The following is a 19,883-nucleotide window of genomic DNA, read 5'->3' as shown; positions in this document are numbered from 1 at the left end:
AAAGTATGGTAATTATTAGATACCTTGTGCTCACAAATGGATAATACAGACACCAAGTCACTCTGGTAGCAGGTAGACGCAGCTTATTGATCCATGAGCTGAGAGAATCAGTTAGGATGGACACTTTGATAACAGCTTCAGGTGCTTCCTTTTTGGAAGCATATGGAAATAAAAAAACTTTCCCTCCAAGCCATCTCTGTGCTAAATCTATATAAAGTGTGTGTATGTGTCAATATATTCATGAAGAACTATGTACTGTTATATCTCTTGTTGTAAACTGCCCCATGTGATTCTAACATGTACAATTTTTTTGTAGTTTTGTGCTAAGTGTTTGCTTTGTTTTTGTTTTTTCTCCCCTAACGAAGAGCTTCCTAGCTCGAGACATTGGGAAACCGTTTTGATTTTGCAATGTTATCAACTTTTGTGTCACACACAGTATATCAGCACAATACAATCATATATTGATTTGTCTCACACCATAACAAACAATACAGGAACCATATGAAGCATTCAAAGTATAGCATTGGTTATTATGAAATATTATGTATTTAAATTTGTCTTTGAGACTATATATATATGGCATTCATAATATCAGAGAAGTCATAACAGTCAAGTTCATAATGACAATGTGTCTGTGTCTGTGTGTGTGTGTTTGTTTATACAGCATATCAAGAAGTAATCAGATTTAATGCACTTAAGCACTTATATTCACCATTTTCACAAATTTATATAACCCCCCAAAAGGCTGATGATCCCTTTCATTTTCTTTCAAGTCCATGTCTTTGTACTAAAGCATGCAAACAACATATCAGTATATTTCCTTATACTCATCTAGGTATGCTCACAACTAGACAACCCCTTGCTGAAAAATTGTTATGGCATGTTTTGATGCACTTTCCACCAATCTACTTCTATCTATTACACTCCCGTTCACAAAATCCATGCAAATATATATGGCAGAACAACAACATTAAACCAAACAAAGAAAAAGTTCATCAGGAAAATCAAATTGAGAGACTCAATTCAGCATTTTTAACACATTAACCCTGGGCGACAAGTTAACATGACAGCAGGTAACTGCCAAGCTCTGTAGCGTCATGGTCATGCATGATACACTAAAGTGGGTGGTATTATAGAAAGGTAGACAGATGTAGCTCTACAATGATACCAAATAATCTGGAATTTCTAGCTCCACTACAAAATACAGTGGGAAAAACCTCTTTTTTTTTACCCGATTTTTTTCTACCCAAAACTCACCAATGTTTGGAATCCGATTTTGTGTCTTGATTTTAGACTTTTTGGCCTCAGATCTTAGGCAAACTGGTATGAACTGCAAACAGACAGATGAACCTTTGCAAAAAGTAGGATAAGATAGGCATTTGGAATAAAGAGTGGTCTCGATACGAAAATAATGGGTCCGTTAAGAAAAAAAGACCTCCAACTTTTACCCTTCTGATCATGCACGAGCCAAATAGCCAATGAAAAACGGTGTTTCTAACAACTAGGCAGTATGTTATTGGATGATCACCTGGAAGTTGGTGTGTTTGGATGTATTCAGAAATAGCTTTCAAAATGTGTTTCCTACTCGAATTTCAGGCGAAAACGACAAAAACCTCCAGGGATTAATGTGCTAAAGCTGTTCTTAGTTTCATCATAATTTGGTAGAATTTTGTTCAAAATGGCTAAAAGAATCAAATTGGGGAAAATTGTGATCATATTATAAGAAATGGTTGTACCTGTAAAATTGGATTGAGACTGTAAACTATTTTTAAACATTAATTCTTGCAATGTGGGCATGCAAGTCTATCTCCTGAATGTTTTTTTGAGAAATTCAAAACATAAGGACATTCTTCATTAACATGTTTCACTCAAAGTACAAGTATTCTGGGACAAACATCCGATAATCACAGTAGGAATGTTAAATTTTCAATTTCTTTAATTGTATGATTGATAAATAAATTTAAAAAAGGGAAATAGATCAAAATAAATTAAAAACAGGAGTTCTTCAAAGGGACTGATGCTCTACTGGGTGAAAAGAATTTCCAGGAATTCAAGATAAGAACATTTCTTCCTGTTTAGCTACCAGTTATTAAAACCATCTTCGATGTTCTTCAGCAAAAACAAGATTTTCAAATAAGCTGCTGTGGAACACATACTGCACGTCAGCTTGACACCATTTTAATTGAGGACAAAGCATACATCATTATAAGTCTTTTGGTGAAAACCGCATGTTATAATGATCATCTATTCAGGGTGAGTACTGATAAGATTTTAAGACAATCCACGTTGCAGCCATATTGTATGTACAGTTGGCACCATTTACGTTTAGGAGCAATTGGACATCTTAATAAGTCTTTTAGCGAAAACTCCATGCTGAGATGACCATTCATTCAGGAGAAGTGGCTATAAGATTTTGAAGATGGCTGCCATGGTGGTTCAATTGTACATTTAATTTACATCGTAAGTATTTCAGTGAAAACTCCATGCTTCTATAACCATCCATGTAGCGGGAGTAGCAAAAACAAGATTTTCACGATGACCACTGTCGCAGTAATGTCTAAGATCAGAATGGCACCATTTTCATTTAGAACCATTTGGATATCATTGCAAGTATTTTGGTGACAACTCCATTATGATATAACCATCCAATCTGGAGGATTTTTTTTGTTGTTGTTGTTGTAGGGCTTAACGCCATTTTCAGCACAAGATAGGCTATACATGGCGGCCAGTATAATTGGTGGAGGAAGAACCCTGGAAAACCCAGGGAAGAACCACCGACCCACGAGAAGCTACTGGCAGGCTTTCTCACGTACCAACGTTAGCCGAGGCTGGACTCGAACTCACGCAGACAGAGGTCAATCTGGAGGAATAATGTTAACAAGAATTTAAAGATTGCCACTGTGGCAACAATACTGGAGGACACACGGTACTAATGGTAAAATGAATCGGCTGGCCAGGATTGTTTGATAAAGTAAGTTAGATTTTAGTAAAAATAATCTTTTGAAAGCTTATCCTAGTTCTAACTGTTTTATTGATGGAATTTCAGTTCTTTAAGAATGTTGAGTTTGGAACGCTAAAATTAGCACCTGACTCATTTGTGTGGAATTCAAAGCACGTTTCAAACACATGTAGGTCCAGGAAATGCAGCTTCTCATATCCTTTTCTCTACAAAGAAGTCATCCAGGATGCATCTATACTGATAAATATAAGTCTGATCATGAGCACTAAGAATTATGAAGGTACTGAATATTTAATATCATGATGTTTATTACTATGGGAACTGAATTAGTACAGTGAATCCTGGATGTCTGAGCAGCACCATTTTCATTTAGGACCAAATAAACCATGGGATGAATATGTGTACAGTTTCAAGGCAATTCTTTAGAAGGGGTAGCAATGACAAACATCTGCTAACAGATGGACAGATGATGGACAAAAGACCATCCCTTAAGTTTTTCTCATCTAAATAAAGCCTGCAGAGCGAAAAAACTATAAAATTAAGTTCATTAACACATTAACCCCTGGAGGTTTTTGTCGTTTTTGCCTGAAAATTGAGTAGGAAACATTTTGAAAGATATTTCTGAATAGATCGAAAAAACACTAAATCCTAGGTGATCTTTCAATAACATACTGCCTAGTTGTGTTAGAAACATCGTTTTTCATTGGCTATTTGACTCGTGCATGAGCAGAAGGGTAAAAGTTGGATTTTTATATTTAAAAAAATTTGCTAAACGGAGCCATTATTTTGTATCGAGACCACTCTTTATTCCAAATGCCCATCTTATCCTACTTTTTGCGAAGGCTCATTTGTCTGTTTGCATTTCATACCGGTTTGCCTTAGATCTGAGACCAAAAAGTCTAAAATCCGGACACAAAATCGGATTCTGACCATGGGCGAATTTTGGGTAGAAAAAAATGAGGTTTTTCCCTCTGTATTTTGTAGTGCAACTAGATATTCCAGATTATTTGGTATCATTGTAGAGCTACATCTGTCTACCTTTCTATAATACCACCCACTTTAGTGTATCATGCATGACCATGATGCTACAGAGCTTGGCAGTAGGCTACTACCTCCTGCCACATAAACTCGTCACCAGGGGTTAATGTGTTAAGAAAGGAAATGTTAGAAAATTTCTTTCAAGAAAAATTACTAACAAACCAATGAATGAAAAGAGAGTAAAACAACAAATACAAATAAGAAATATAATTTTACAAGAATGAAATTAACTATGAAATGGATGATGTGGAGGGGTTGTAAAACTAGTTTTAATTATGCATTACTTACTGGTCACTAATGAGTAACTTTCACTTGTTTTAAGGCATGATAGTGTTGATAAGGTTACATATTCATTGCTGAGGTTGATAACTAGGAAAGTGAAGTGTGACTAACACCGATCTGATTAAAATCAGATCTCCACTGTCTTAGCTTAAGATCTGATCGCAACCATTTAGGGGTCATGTTCATGTGAAACAAATTTGACATTAAACCTTGCTTGTAACCGGTTACCCTACTGTTATTGTGTTATGTGCGCATTCATTCATCATCACGGGCTTACAATGTACTTGTCATACATATACTATATAATAATACAAAAAAGGACAATTCACTCCTTTCTCATAAAGCTCATTTAAGAATCAATGCTGATATTTCAAGCCGAATTTCACGTTCCATGTAATAAATTTGGTACTAATTGCTTAGCTCAGGAATTTGACTTTGTATGCATGTCCAATTCATAACAAAAAATTTATCTGCAGATCCAGGTATGTAGCAAAAATAAATGTACGTTTTTCATACAGTTTTCTGTAATTATGGCATGTAATATATAGATTGCTCTTTTATGCTCAGATTATGCCTTTTTGCCACTTATATTAGTAATAATTATGCTTATACCACTCTTGGGGGGTTGGCATGTGTGAACCTAAGATAATACAGTTCAGATTCAAATTTAGTACAATTTCCATTTAACTGGGTACCTGGCTAAATGAGCATAATGATTTTAAGGACTACCCTGTAAAAGTTTCCTAAAATGTTGGCATCTTCAATAACATGCAGATCAGGAGACGGGTTGTTTTGAAATGGTTTATTTAAATGGCATAATTTCATACACACACACACACACACACACACATAAAAGCTACTGCATCCATTGACTGCTTGACCAATATGATGAGTACAACCACTCAAAATAAAGTGTTTTGCACAATTACATATAGGGCAAGCCTGATGACAAAATAATCTACAAGCTATAAAGTGATTCCATTTATTCGCGTGACAAATATCTCCAGAGAGAAAACGCATCTTTCCAAGTTAATCAATAATACAAAGATGTACTACATGGTCATCTCAATGACATTTCAATACACTTTATGATCTATACTACAAGGTGTGATGACTGCTTCCCAATAAATCATTTGTGTTTTCCTTTTTTATAAATATCACACATATTGTCTCAAGTCCAAATCAACAGAAATAATGCGGATGGTAATTCTGGACAAACAAATGCTACACTAGTTTTAGCACTTAATTTCAGGAATCAAGTGTGAGTTAATCGCAGTTGATATTTAACTGACACATCCTGTTCTGTAACGAGCAAATAAAATTAGCTAATTTAAGATTTTCGCTATATCTGATATTTAAACCAATAATTTATAAAATTGGCTAATTTAATATTTTCTCCATATCAGATATTTAAATCAACAAAATTTAAATACTGTATGTAATACAGACCTGCCAACCTGACGAGTCATTCTCAGTAAGGCAGTTGATTTTTTTTCGTAAGACTCACCAGTTTTCAGTAAGGTTCAACAAAATATCAATAACTGCTATTGTATACTAAAGCTGGAAAACTGATTAATCCATGCTAAGCCCCACCCCACCAACCAACCATAACAGCGGTTTTTACACAAATTTGGCAAAATTAAGAATTAGATATTTTAATCTGATAATAAATCCTCATCCTCAATGACCTGACCCAACCAGTTTTTTGAAAGTTTTAACAAAGCCAGAGCAGATCTTTATTTGATATGTGATGATAAGACCACCCTACTTTTCAGACAAGTTTATTAGCTATCCAATTATTCTATATCACAAAGAATACATGTGAAGTCTGTAAGCTGTACCATTTCAACCAGAAACAAGACAAAACTAATTGTCAAAAACATTTTATACAAAATTTATCAAACACTGTAAATTTATATTTTAGAATGCTTCTGAAATCTAACTGCCATTTCTATCTTGTTTGATAAAATCAGACTGTGGCTTGCTCATTTGAAACGAATACAACATGGACAAAAGTACATCCCATATTATCACATCAATACCATTAGTTGCTAAGCAACCTTTCATTTATAAGCAAATACATAAGAATATGAATATATCACTGCTCGTATTTGATTTTGTCGGTACATGCCCATCACCATTAAGGAAGTAGTTACTTTAGCTGAATCAACTGGGTGTAGAAACCTAACAAATATGGATTGACACTTGGAAATGGTTTGCTTATGGAACAAAGCTTTGGAAGTATCATTGATGGGTATTTAATTATCATACCGATTAATCTCAGCATTGTCCACCACTTCAAAGTGTAAACCCTATTCACTGAATATGCATGAACACTCCATGTCTTTCACTTTGAATTTTTTTTTTAATTGTGTAATACCATCAAGTTTTTCACAGGAAAGATGGCTTTTTCTCATCAGTTTATTGATATACAGGTCCCAGTTACAGACAAAGTCAAAATGATTTGATATATCTGATTCGTTGTAATAAAGCTGACATCTTTACAAAGCCAATTTACTATATGTATATATTACAAGACATCCATAATGGTGTGTGTGTGTGTGTGTGTGATTTGGATTTTTAATGTAGCTTTTACAATTTTTCAGTCATGTTACTATGACATCATATTACAGACATGAAGCATTATGTCCCACCCAGTCACATTATCCTGACACCAGGCTGACTAGTCCTAACACTAACCTCTTAACAATGAGCGTCTAGCGAGGCAGCTGCTAGTACCATTTTTATAAGTCATTCGTATGACTCGGCCGGGGTTCAAACCCTTGACCTCCCACATCTGAGACGGACAATCATAATCGACATACGTGTATTTTTACCATCCCCAACTTCATGTAATACAGGTACCTTCTAGTCCAGCACTCTCAATTTGTATGATTTGTACTAGTAACCTATGGTCTATCAATTTCTTTTTTGTATACTACTTATTGTAAACTTTGTTTCCAAGGTAACATAGAAAATATTAAATGCAGAAAATTTCAAGTATCAAAAGGCTCTTCTATGTTTCTATGTGAGCTGTTTGACATTTCTAACAACTTATAAAGTTTGGCTGAAAGACTTTGAATGGTTTAGAAGTTATGTTCCAGAAAACAGATGGGCCAATAAACAGATAGTCACAGCAATCCCTATATCCGCTCATATTACATGACAAGATGTAAAAATTATAAGGGTCATTGAATTCTGCTTTAACAGTCTTTTTACTGGCAGATGGTACATTCAAATTCATTTTTCTCAAATGTTAACACTAACCATAGATGGACAATGGCAAAAGTTTCAACGAAGTTTCAGCATTACACACACACAGCAGGGGTGAAATGATTCATTGATATATCAATACCTCAATACTTTCACTGTAATGATAAACTTATTGATACAAGTGGTGGATACAAAACGATACAAAATAATACCTTATCATTACTGATCAAATGCAAAGTTATTTTAATCTTCAGCAGTCATCAAAAATTGTATTAGCAGTTTGTCCATTTATTCTTTATATTGAAAATTCATCTGAAACAGCTGTTGCAGGTACATGCACAAATTTTCTTCATTAAAATGAAAAGGATGTCCCGACACTCACAAGCCATCTACAAATTTGCACCAAATGAAGTTCGTAATATTGCCACCATCCCAATTTTATGATACACATATTATTAGTCTGCCATTTGCTTTTCACAGTTATTCAGTTTCAATACTGTTAATATTTTATCCATTTTTTTTCTCTCCATTTAGCCATTATCCACATTTTTATCTCATAGGCAAAATTCTAAAACCAATTATAGAGATAACTAGTCATAATGATAACCTGAATCGTTTTCGAGTTCTTCTCCTTGTGATGGCCTAATCAATAAGCAGCCATATGACGTTAAACCATGAAAATGAAACATTACGAAGAGCAAAGGCATATCTACATGTACTTCATTCCTCTAATATATATCCCATATATTATATATATTTTCTTTAAACAGCATATTTAAACAAAAGTGTGAATAAGGACTGATTGTGTTCCTGAAACTAACATGTTTACAGACAGACAGACATAGCTCTATTCTCCTATATACATGGATGGGGCTGGGAGAATGGATAGAATGAGAGCAGCAGACTTTTCATTTGCTGACAGAGTATATAAACACCACTCCTTAAGAAAGACAAAGTTAATTATCTTATTTTGTTTAAATCTGTTGAATGTGTTACTTCCAAGAAAGTAAACCCTCGGCCTGTTTTCTGTCAGCATATATATATATATTGGCTGCCATGTATAGCCAGCCATTCATGTTCTGCAAAAATGGCCTTGAACCCCACAAAAGCAAAACAAATCTTTCCTTCCATCCATATTTAGAGACCGTGTTGACTGCCAAGGTTGATGTGGGAGGTCGTGGGTTCGAACCCTGACCGCGTCATACCAAAAATATAAAAATGGTACAAACAGATGCCTCAATAGGCACTCACCATTAAGAGGTTAGTGTTAGGACCTGGTGTCGGGATAATGTGACTGGATGGGAGATCGTGCTACATGTCTGTGGTATGACGCATCAGTGATAGACATCACCATAAACTGCCATACTGCAGACATCGTAACAATATGACTACAAAATTGTTAAAGCTACATTACAAATCCAAATCACACTTACAAAAGACAGATTTGTGATATTATAAAGTCACAGTTTCTATGTTTATGTAAAAAGTGGAGCTACAAGAGATTATAGAACAAAATGATGGTGGTGGTGCAAGAAAACAACTTATCAGCAAGCGCTATTCCCACCTGTGGACTGTGTCTGAACAAGGTAACTTTTTTCAGTATTTTAGCTTGATAATAAAAACATAAATTGCCAGGTGGGGCAATGTGGCATCCAATGCAAGATAGAAACATAGTGTAGCTGAGTTCTGTTCTTTTCCATTTCAGTTTGTTCATCCTCGATTGATTCAAAGTAGCAATGTTTATACCTTTCCAGGTAACATAAATAAAGTAACATTAACAAACAGTATCAGTCAAAGTGGCTGCCAATCTGTAAACCAGTTAAATGCCCAGTGCCCACAAAGGATTTTGTCTGCCATTTCTCCCAAAGGTCATACTGATATATATGCTCAGAAGCAAAATCTTGAAGATGTTAAAAATGCAACAATGTCCCAAAACAAAAACGAACAATCAACTCTTTTATCTGATCACACTTAACTTACAAGATACTGCATATGCTCACTGATATGTTCAGTCCAACTGCAAACAACAGAGACCCTGATGTGCCAGGCAGATCAGGGTCCATGATGTTCTAAGGATTATTCCTAACAAACAGCACAGACCCAGATCTGCTTGCACATGATGTAATAATATCAGATCTGTGCCGGTGCAGATCTATTTCTATGCTTTAGATACAGCCTGATCAAGGTCCAAATGCAGATGTTTCTTCAATTAAAATGTCAAGGTTCAATCTACAACTCAAGAATATGGGATCAATGGCCCCTTTATATTTTCTGAATGGACAAAGTAAGGCTTTGATGGGCAAATATATTTGCATTCTTCTAAAGCATAAAAATTATTTTCAGTTTTTGGTAATTTTACTCAAGGCAATTTTTAATACTGAATGGAACTACCTTAAATTACCAGTATAAACCATTTCAACATTTGAGCCATCATTTGAGTATTCACTTGCATTCTTTGCAAAAAGAGTCTTTCCACCATTTGATTCACAGCAAAATTAGATGTTTACAATGGTTGTTTTGTGAAAATTGTTAGGTTTAATGTTGACCACTTCAAGCTTTTCCAGCTCATACACTAAATTTAGTTTACTTGGGCTGTTTTACTCTTGTACAATTGAGTACACTGCAGTAATTTCTCACTGCTGATATCTTCTCTTTACTAAGACAAACTGACTTTAATTGTAATCTTAATTATTTTCTAAATCCAACATATCACTTAATGTGTAGGTACATGTATCTATATTGTGGTTATTTTAAAATCATCTCTACTTCATTTTACTGCCCTTATCATGCATGTCAGATACAAATTTTGATTTGGAGATCATTCTTGTCACTGTCATAGCAAGCAACTGACTCAATTACAAAAGCAAGGAATGCATCTTATGGCAATTTCCATGGGGCAGTATCATTTTGATTTACTCTAATTTGGAAAGATTTCCACACAAAAAACTTGGCAGCATATCATGAAACACTACTGGTAAAGACATGTGTCTGTCCATGGAGACTGGTTATCATTTATTTCTCAGTATAATGAAGCTGGTAATATGGTGCAGTGTAACAAGTCTAGCTCAACCTCTCAAACATTCACCTGTATTTAACACTGGATATGTCTTTATATCGAGTAGATCATCAATTTATATTCTAAAAAATATGCAACCTGTTAATGATTAGACACAACACTTACTGTAGAGTTGGTATGTTGGTTTAGTCACACTCATTTTATTTGCCACAGGTATGTCATGCCAAGTAAAAGGGACCCAATTTACCATAAACTGCCAAGGATATACTGAGGCAGTCATGCCAGGCTGCACTGGGCAGGCATCAAACCCATGATCTTTGGAATACAAGTCCACAGTTCTACCGCATTCATTTTAGTACAATTTCGTAGCAACATGTTTATTGGCAACAACTTATGTTACCTATCACATACCAAAACTAAATTGAATGACCACTGTTTATAAATACAATTTGTCATGAATCAACCATGTTGCATAATATGTATTGGAGACCAAATGCCTTGTTAGGCCTCCTTTTCAAGCCTTTTGATGGAAAAATGGGAGGTGGCCTCTTAAGATAGAGTTTACTGTATTAGTACAGTAACTGACAGGATAAAAGTACAGCCTATCAATCGACCCTCATCTTCACTGTGTAAGAAGCAGTTTTTTTCAAACAAGACTCCAGTGTATCCCTGCTGGGAGATAAACTCATATATCCGATCAGCCAAAATAAACCTTGGTTAAGCCTGAGATCAGTTTGACATCAATAGTCATACTGGCTGATAAGAGATAACTTTCCTCTCTTTTCAACCCAACACTCTTCAGGAGGCAAAAAACTCTATAATCTGATTTATTCCTGCTTCTAACACTCTTACCAATAAAATAATTGCAAAAACACACCTGCAATAAACCTACAAACACCCAAATCATCCAGTATTAGGAGCATCCCTTTAACAGACACCATATGCAACTGATGTATATTTATATTCTAGTAAAGCCAACCAATATTAGAGTGGACACTGAAACATATAATGAACTCTAAGTTGAATTTCATAATCTGGAAACCAGTATATAAAAAACTACTTAAAATTTAGAAAACAAGTGTGGGACCCAGAAATGGAAGTCACTATTGAAAAACTGCATAATAAAATGTATCCATGATCAATCCAAATGTAGAATTTAACAAATTTCTTTGTAGCCAGAAGACACTGTAGACTGAGATACGGATTATTCCAGTTGTACTTTCCCTAGCTAACTAGCTAATTAAAACTTAATTGATCAGTCTATTCAAATTACAACCATTTCAGTGGCGTAAGTGGATGCAGGAGGTCACAGGTTCGAACACAGGCTGAGTCATACCAAAGACAAAAAAAATGGTACTAACAGCTGCCTCGCTAGGTGCTCAGCATTAAGCGGTTAGTGTTAGGATTGGTCCGCCTGGTGTCGGGATAATGTGAAAGGGTAGGACTTGATGCTACATGTCTGCAGCATAATGCCTCTGTGCTAGACATCACCATAAATTGCCACACTGCAGACTGTAGCGATATGACTGAAAAACTGTTAAAGCTACTTTAAAAATGCCAATCACACACATGCTATTCAAATTACAAAACTTAGTTCAACAGGAAATTTACTAACCTCTGACTAGCACACCAAAGCTAATTTCAAGCACTGCAATTTTTGAAGAATGTTCAATAAAAATTCTTAGTATGATTTTACAAATGGGGTTGAAAAGTCTTCGGGTGCCAGGAAATGAAGTCTGGAAATCTAAAGGTAAACCCTGATTAAGAATGAAGTATATCTGTGGCAAAGAAATCAATCTTTTCTGAAAATGTGACTGTGTATGTACATGTGTCTATATAATATATAATAAATCGTTATCCTGCACATTGGATTCATTAAGCTTTATAACTTTATATGGTGTATCAATTTCTAATGATTTGAGATAGATTAATCTTTCATGGGAACTTAAACTTCTGGGTGTCTGGTATGACTGCCTTCTTTAAAGATGGAACACCTTTCCTTGGGTCTAAAGATCTGTGGTTTGAAACTTCCATGAAAACCACAAAAATTCAACTACTGTATTCACGAAATAAAAATTGCACAGAACTCTTGTGTCTCACCTAGATCAGTATGCTTCTCAGCATAACCACGGTTCCTAACTTTATAAAATTTTAATGCAAAACATTGTTGACAATGCTGCTCCGTCAATAGAGAAGTGACTTACACAGTTGAGATAATATTACTGGCAGATCTCATCAGTAAGCTAAAGCTACAATAAACACATGCAGATTTAGTTCCTTTGTACGAAATGTCAAGAAATGGTGTATTCTGTAGTAGGTCAAGTAAGCTTTATCAAAAATTTATCACAATTTATAATTTTCATCAGCTCAATAAAAATGTACATTTAGAAGTGTTGCACCCTGAGCAAGCCTGGGGACATTCTCACGCCCCAAACTGCCAGTATCCCTCTAAATTTAGCAAATCTCCCTTTTTTTAATCGTTATTGGGAGACAAAGTTACATGCATTGTCTCACTGACATTTGACACAATGTACACAAATGATGAAGTTATGTAGAAACCTACAGTATATCCTGAGAACAGCATTATAAAAATATTTTAATTTCAAAAACTGAAATTAAAGAACATAACACTGTTGCCACCAAAGATGTCACTACTAGAAAACGCATAATAATAATATTTAATCATATGATTAATGTTGTTGTTGTTGTTGGGTTTAACGCCATTTTTCACCACACGATAGGCTACGCATGGCGACCAGTATTAATGGTGGAGGAAGAACCCGGGCAAACCCTGGAAAGAACCACCGACCCACGAGAGGCTTCTGGCAAGCTTTCTCACATATCCACATTGGCTGAATCCGAGACTCGAACCCACACAGACAGAGGTGAGATGGCAGTGATCCGTAACGGAAAGCGCTTTATACCACTTGGCCACCCGGGGCCCCTAAGCTTAATGTTGTTACCACAATAGTTTTCCTTTTACAACTGTACTTACTTGATTGTAAGACAAGTCCAACAGCAAACTGCAGAGACCCAGATATGTAATCACATAATATACCTGCAGATCTGTGTCTATGCAGTTTGTTAGGAGTAATGAGTAAAGCAAACAACACAGACCAAGATCTGCTGGTGCATTATGTGACAGTAGATTGAGGTACATCTTGTTTGCAGTTGGACTTGATTTTTATGCAAATATGTAAAGCATATCAATGTATTAATGTCCCATTCTTTATACTATTTCAGATCAATAAAATTAGCAATGAATCAATTTCTACAAATTGCAACAAAGACATATGCCTGGCCAAGATAATAGGTCACAGAAAACGTTTTTTTTCTTCCTTTTTTTGGTTTCTACTGACAATTCTCTTAGACAGTATCTATTTATATCTGTAAAACACGTATTAACTGACATGTACTAATGCTGCAGACTTCGCTTATCACAGTAAACATGCTAATCTGTACTAGTGCTTGGCATGATAATGAACTGGAAATGGATTTAAAAAAGGTTTCGTGTCTAAATTCTATATGATTACGCTGATCTATAAATTTTGCTGATATTTGTGATACAAAAAATTGAGAAAGCATTATCTTTGATATAATATTCTAGGACTGGGGAAACAATAAATTTATTGAGAATATATATATATATATATATATATATATATATATATATATGCAATTTCCACAAGCATCAAAGATTATCAGGAGTTTCAGATGGTGGTTCGAAATTTTTAGTTAAAAAAAAAACAAATTTGGCATTTGAGAATTACAAAGCTTGTTTTCTGTTCACTTGTGTTCTACTTCTCACCAATTTTTGCCTGGAAAGTCGTTACTGACAACTAGTATTGCACATTTCCGAGTTTTTATATTGGGGACTAAATTACTGAGTAATAAACAAGAAAGAATATATATCATTAAATATTTAATACCTTTCTTGAAGAAGAAAAAAAGAATGGGAAAGAGTCCTATTATTTACAAAACAAAGATAGGAAAGTCATTACTGACAACTAGTATTGCATATTATCAAGTTTTTATATTGGGGACTAAATTATTGAGTAATAAACAAGAAGAACAGAATATATATATATCATTAAATATTTAATACCTTTTCTTGAAACGAAAAGAATGGGAAAGAGTCCTATTATTTACAAAATAGAGACAGGATATGTACTAAGACATGAATTCAGTGGAAGCAAGATTTAGATTGGAAAATACAGCCTATTTTTGTACATGAAATATCAAACATGACCATTTTTCAAAAGCAAAATTTGTAAGAAATTCTACCAGCATCCAAGCAAAAGCACTAATACCAGTTTTCCATCAATTTAAGGAAACATGTCATTACTGCGTAATCATGGAAAGGTTGTGTACCGGTAATTGCTATATAATGTTAAACAAGAGATCACAGAAGTAACATGAAAACTGTACTGAGACCAAGCTAAAAAATTCAGAAAAATCAATTCTATTGGGGTTCTATGGTGGTGGTAATTTGTTTTGTTCCATTTTAACTGAATAATGACTATTATGATTTCAATATTGTTTCTGTTGTAAAACATTTTATAGATTGCTAAAAACCATGAACCTAAAAACAATATGATTTTCTCTTCAATTCATGAATTTATGTAACATAAAAAAATTCATTTATCACAACAGAACTAAAATTTATGCCCCAAAAAAATACAGCATTACAGTACTGGTCACCATCAAATACGGAGGGAAAAAAACTTCATCCATGAACATCAATCTAATCTGAGTGTTGGATAGATAATGCCTTTGTTGTCTTTATCCCTACAGTATACATGTATAAACATACATATTTACTATGAGCAAAATTAACTTGTTTGTTTTAAATATACATTTAAAAATATCGTGGCAAGGAAATGGGACCAAAGGGCCTTTTCCCAAGGACACACCAAGCTGGCTTGAGCAGGTCCTGAAACCATGATCCTTGGTTTGCAAATCATATACTTTACCAACCAAATTCCACAGCTCTGTCAAAACTATACTGCTCAGTTTTAGAGAGCACATTTGGTAGTCTTTGTCTTTAGTACCACACTGTCAGTAGCCTGGCTTGGGGTCTCAGTTTTCAAAGGTGAGTCGAGATTTTTTAAAACTTCCTACTGGTGACTGCTTATGATAGTGCGGACAGGGGCCATTACTTTGAAGAAGGTGTGTGCAGACATTTCAAACAATTTCCTATTTTCTTTCAAAAAAGCAATTCTCCATCAGTTGACTCAGGAGAAGAAAAAAAAAAATTCTACAGAAGCTGTCTCATCTATATCCACATAATTTTCAGTATAATCCCTGTACATGACTGCCATAAACATTTGGACAAAACATCAAGGTTTTGATGGTTCTCCAAGCATATCAACATTAAAAATTAACAAACGTTATACCAAAGTTTAAGCTGAATACACCACGTCATGCTAAAGATATGTGACTTTCAAAATTTTAAAAAAACTTGATTACTGCCTGCATGATGAAGCATGCATTCTGCTTAAGCAGGCCAGACAAGGCAGGAAATCCTCGCACATAAACTCCGGACCAACTGAAATATTGTACTAATTTTGCAACTGAATATAGGTCAAATGTATAGAAGATCAGACTTTCAAAAACACATGTTAACATTATTCACATGAATGAACCACGCTTTTGGCTTAGGTAGGAGAGACAACTCTAAGAGTATCTGCGTTTTAACTTCCATTACTCGACACCCTCGACACCCTATATGAAAATTACCCACCAAGTTTGATCAGTGCATCATGGATGGTAACGAAGTTTTCTCATTTGCAGAAGTACCAAAATCCAGGTACAATAAGTAAAAAAAATGTGATATACACTGTATCATATCTACTGGTTTATGAGTCAAGTCCAACTGCAACCAACATAAAGCCTGATCAGCCGATGTGTAATGTGCCAGAAAATTAGGGCCTCTGCTGTTTGTTCTACTGACTACCCCTAACATACTGCAGTGAACCTCATCTACCAGCACATTATGCAATGGCAGATCTGGGTCTTTGCAGTCTGCAATTGGACTGGACTTAGTGAGTATATATGTAGTAAAGATCAATACTGTGTCCAAATCAGAAAATACAGCAGTTTTGCAAAAACCTTTTCTCCACTTGCCAATCTCTAACAAATGACAATTTTTTTAATAAACGTAATAAATTGCATGCATTTACATGAAATTCAATTTGTAATCGTTATCTTAATGTCCTTGTTTTAAAAAAAGTAATTTCTTTTAATGAAGGCAAAACTGTTTTTTTCCTGTTAAAAAAGAGTAATGAGGTAACTTTTTTCCAAAGTGCAAATTGTTTCCCTTCAACATATTTTCTCTTAATATCACAAAAAGAGTTATTTCCCTTACACTAATGCTTTCTGTAAGTACCAAATCCACTCAAGTCCACTATTTTAAACATTCTCTCTCTCTCTCTCTCTCTCTCTCTCTCTCTCTCTCTCTCTCTCTCATTCAATGTCAATACAACCTAGAAAGAAACTGTTGTGGTTGTCTCTCTAAGTAGATGGTTTCACAGCACCTGCATATTGTTTGGCTAGACCATGCTAAGTTCACTTTTCCAATGATAACTATTGTTCAGAGATTTAATACTCAAATCTATCTCATGGATTCAAAGAAATTTGTAACCTGAAGTTTTAATATATTTACTAGTTCCAGCACTTGGTTAATTTGTTCCAAAAATAAGAACGCTAACAAGATCTATTGATGAAAGTATGATTTTGGGATTCATGCCAATTTCTATATAAAAAAGACCCAGAAAATTCAAATGTATACACGAAAATCTTGTATTATATCTGCAAGCCCTATCTTAAATATACCCTAATTTAAAAATTCACCAATTTTTTTAAAATGAAACTGGGGTGAGGGCAGAGAGGGAATTTATATCTTTACTTCTAAACATCTTGGTCACAGAACTGATGACAGTGCTTTTGAAGATGCACATTGATGAATGAACTCATTAAAACTATATGCACAATGATGACAATGCTACTAAAAATGCAAACCTGAGACAGAACTCAGTATATACACACTGATGACATTGCTCCTAAAGAGTATATACACACTGATGACATTGCTCCTAAAGAGTATATACACACTGATAGCATTGCTCCTAAAGAGTATATACGCACTGATGGCATTGCTCCTAAAGAGTATATACACACTGATGACAACTCATAAGGAGCATATACACACTGATGACAGCTACTGAGGAGTATATACACTGATGACAACTCATGAGGAGCATATACACACTTATGGCATTGCCCTGATGCTTTTGAACCCACCAATGTGCTGTGACCAGTGCCAATAAGCTTTAATGTTTAACACATTACTTTAAAAATTATCCTGTCAAACAACATGTCTCCTAATTTCAAGCCCTTTTCACTCTCGAATGACACCTTTTCTAATAAATTCTACGGGAATGTAATTAAGATAATACGGGATAATGACTCACATGCTTAGTCACTGACTTCTTGTAGCCGACTTGATCCAACTGCCCATGTACAACCTTTAATAAAGGTTTAGTTATTGTATTGACAAAGTCACATAAAACTGGACATTACAAATCCACTAAAGTGACTTACCCAAGCTGGAACAAGCTAAAACTTCAGCTAAGGACGGCTCAAGTTCACATGGTACATGCCTATTGGCAAGTCCAAAAACTGAGAGAGTTGGCCATGTTTAGTTTATAATACTCTGCAAGTGTTATTCTGCACTGCAAGTGTTATTCTGCAAGTGTTATATGTACTATATTCTTCTATTACAAAAAATACTCAAAGCTTCCTTCATCCATCAGTCATTTATTGCACATGATACACTGTCAATGTACTGTATATACTCGCATATAAGCCTGTTTGTGTATAAGCCTGTTCGTGTGTTCGCGTATAAGCCTGTTTGTGTATAAGCCTGTTCGTGTGTTCGCATATAAGCCGACTCACTAAACTGAGTAGATGAAACAAAAAAGTTCATGGCTGCATATAAGCCAAGGCATAAAGTTAAACCATATCAAAAACTATTACTAATACTCGATCTGAATGGACAGTCATATTCACATGGGGTTTGAGGCCATGAGGTCATGGAGATACAGGTTAGGCACGCTATCTTGTCTTCAGTGGTCTATAATAACTGTATATATTGGCAGTCAACAACAAAACTTTAAATGTTTCAAATTTAAACCTTGCCCTGTGGATAAGCCAACATCCCTTCTCCAGGCTTTATTTTTCCAAATTATTTGGATTGAATTTGAGTATATACAGTACCTCATCTCCATTTTGTACACTTTAGTCCCTGTCAAGAACAATCACACATTTTCTCACACAAACATGATAATGTAATATGCTTTAATAGAGACTAAGTATTTATTTTGAACCTTAAAAAGGCTTATCAGTTACATTTTACATCTGTTGGGATTCACCAACTTTCCAGTTCTAACTTACCTACAGATAGTTTGTGATCACCAGCAGGCTTCAAATTTGGAAGAGCTTTGCCAACACTCAAAAATCAAAGATTGGTTTGTTTCGAGGTGACCAGGTGACAATTGTTAGTGACATAACTTGCTAGATTTCCGTAACAGGTGTGTTTGAAAATAAAATGCATTCCTCTCTAATAATTAGCCACCTGGATTTCCTTCAAAGGTCAGAGTACTGAAAGTTGAGCACTCATAAGCGGTATTTATGAACTACTGTTTACATAATGAGAAAAATACAAAGTTACTAGTTTGCAAATCAAAATGGATAAAAATGTATTGTTCTCAAATCACTCAGTCTGGAACAGAAATAAATGATTTAATAAGTCTACCTTTCATGAGTTTTGCTGTAACTGAAGAGACGAGTTTGCTAGCGTATCTGGGCCAATTAAGAAGAGGAAGCTGCCACAAACAAACGTGAAAAGTAAATTAAAGAAATATGTTATGATATATTAAAAAATAATTAAAATCAAGTAAACACAGTTATGTTTTTTGTTATGCTCTTCAAACTATATTGACATTCTAACCGTTCCTTTATTCTCATCAACCTATCTACATGTACTATTTAAATTATTTTTTTAATTAATTTTAATTATCAGCATATGGTTTTACAGTGCTAACAGAAACAAAAGACAAAAGTTATTTACTTTGTAAAATTAATAATAATGTGATTTCCAAACAACATTTCATAATTTATTGTATCCAAGTTTTCAAACTTTTGTTGTGATATCATGTCATATTTTAGTGCAAGCTTCAAGATCCCACGGGCAAGTAAAGTCTGCATGCCAGGGAGAAAGATGCCCTAAATGCCATTTGTAAAGTCCTGGTACTTTCAGAAAAAACAATCCATGCATACACATCCAAATAAGTTGACAGTACCTTTAAAAAAAAA

General features: G+C 34.7%; 1 protein-coding gene across 6 annotated transcripts in view; it reads right to left on the bottom strand.

The window, feature by feature from the left end:
* Positions 1-19,883, bottom strand: part of LOC149792522 (liprin-beta-1-like) — a 195,395-nt gene that overhangs the window by 155,963 nt on the left and 19,549 nt on the right. The gene's annotated exons all lie outside the window — the stretch shown is intronic.

The sequence above is a fragment of the Sinohyriopsis cumingii genome, chromosome 9, assembly GCF_028554795.1.
Source record: "Sinohyriopsis cumingii isolate HCF-2022 chromosome 9, ASM2855479v2, whole genome shotgun sequence".
In the NCBI taxonomy this organism is placed as follows: Eukaryota; Metazoa; Mollusca; class Bivalvia; order Unionida; family Unionidae; genus Sinohyriopsis; species Sinohyriopsis cumingii.
The sequence above is the reverse complement of the archived record's forward strand: the minus strand, read 5'-3'. Positions and strand labels throughout refer to the sequence as shown.